This window comes from Salmo trutta, chromosome 12 (genome assembly GCF_901001165.1).
Source record: "Salmo trutta chromosome 12, fSalTru1.1, whole genome shotgun sequence".
NCBI lineage: Eukaryota > Metazoa > Chordata > Actinopteri > Salmoniformes > Salmonidae > Salmo > Salmo trutta.
In genome coordinates this window covers 74,506,243-74,508,516 of record NC_042968.1, presented here as the reverse complement: position 1 = coordinate 74,508,516, position 2,274 = coordinate 74,506,243, and positions in this window count along the sequence as shown.

The following is a 2,274-nucleotide window of genomic DNA, read 5'->3' as shown; positions in this document are numbered from 1 at the left end:
GCTCAGCCTCTGGCATTTTGTGTGTGTGATAGTGAATGTTGTCTTTTGACCTTAGGACGTAGAATGGGTTCCCTCCCTCCTCCCCTCACCTGTGGTAATATCAGTTTGTTGAATGGTCACATCACATGGCCACTGATCATGTTTCATAGGAACATTTGATTTGGCAGTGTTTAAGTTTAGCCATAGTGCTCTGTGTATTAACGTTACTGAAAATATCAATGTTTTTGAGTAGGAAATATAGATAAATATGAATGTTAAGGCTAAACATACAAATCAGTCAAACAATTCCAATCAATTCCTCTCTAAATTACATACAGAAACATTACTGAATGGTCAATACTCTTTAATGGTGCCTCTACTTATTCAGCTCATGTACTGTAGGCTACTGTACAACTCTTGAAATCCCCACAGGAACCAAGGGAAGCTCAGTCCTGTGAGCGCAAGTACACTCGCATGACACAAGATGGCAGTATGTCCCCTAGTCTGTTTACAGGAGTAAACGGAGACAGCAACAGGAAATAAAGGGTTAGAGAGGCAAGAATAAGTGTACCTAGGGCAAAGTATTACGTTGGAGCCATTTTTGTAGGATAGGAAATGTGTTGAAATTATGTTTGTTTACAGAAACCCTTTTTGATTTGTTTATTGTGACACCTGTGGTTATCTGTATTGCACCAGCAGAGATTAGCATTAAAGGGTTTAATGGTACCTTTGCGCCAGTCAGCAAGTAATAGGTAAACTGTCTGTGATAGATGCCAGGTAGAGATAGGCCTACAGTTTTCAACCGTGTCTATCTATCGTATTGTTTTTTGTCTTAGTGAATAATTTAATATAGCATTTTTGTTGGATAATTTAAGAGTTTACCATTTCCATATAGTTTCCAAACAACGGGACTGTGCGAGTATTAACTAATGCTCATTGTCTCACTTCAAATGGCATCATTCCTAGTACGCAAGGCACGTCCCTCAACCGACCTGTCTTGTTTCTACTAGTTACCACAGCCACAAAGTCAGAATTGGCTATATATTGTAAAAATTCATGAACGTAAATGTGCTTTCTGGTCTTAATTTAAGATTTGGAATAGGCATAAGGTTAGCAGGTTAGGGTTAGGTTTCAAATTTAAGAAGAGACTTGGCTTACGTCCGACGGCAAGTTTTAAAGTTCATCAAAGGGATAGGAAGCGGGCTCTCAAGAACAAAGGCAGTGGGGTCTGCTCCCCCGAAGGTCAATGTCCGCGCCAACGTAGAAATCTAATTAGCATAATAACAAAATCCCCATAAAAATCTGTCAGTTTAAGCTAGAGATATCAGGTTTTTTTTAATTGGATGCGTCTCATTCCACCACATCCGCCTATGTAACACTTCTGCATCTGTGGTGAAAGGTGACAGAGCTAAAGCGATGTTTGTCAGACCATGAGACATCCCGAAAATAGGTCGTCTGTAGCGTCTGAACGGTTTGGGCTAAAAAATATTATGAACCCTCTATGGAAAAATGAGACTCACGAAAACGATGGTGTTCTCCGTTCTGCTCTACAACCCCAAGCCTCTTGAACAGATCTGCCAACTTCTGTCTATAGAGGCCAGACAGTTTGGGCTACACACTAATATTACATTTACATTTTAGTCATTTAGCAGATGCTCTTATCCAGAGCGACTTACAGCAACTTGCAGTGGCAAATGCTTACATTTCATAAATTTTTTTCCATACTGGTCCCCCGTGGGAATCGAACCCACAACCCTGGCGTTGCAAACACCATGCTCTACCAACTGAGCCACACGAGACCAATATGACCCCTCTGTGAAAAGATGAGACCCTCACGAACATGCCCATGTTAGTTGTATGGCTCAAGAACTCATCAGAAGGTAACCTGGTAACAGTTATAATAATTTGGTATTTTAAAAAAAAATGGCTAGGCAACTCAGTTTTTATTTATTTTTTTATTTTTAATTTAACCTTTATTTAACCCTCCTGTTGTGTTTCGGTCGAATTTGACTGATTTACAAGTTTTCTCTCTGAAAAATGTAGTTAATTTAATCTGATTGTCATAAGGTTCCATGACTTTGTCCACACAGGGCATCTGAACACACAAAATACATTTGACCGTCGTGAGACAGGTTAGTTTTACCCCATACAAGTCTCTCCAGCACCAACATTGCCGGGCCTTCCATTTGCCCAGTTCTGGTGATCAAAGTTGGAGCCATCGCTCCAGAAGCACCACCTGTCCTTCACAGAATAAAATCCGCCAATCCAGGTAGGAGGGAAACCAACATTCTTGAC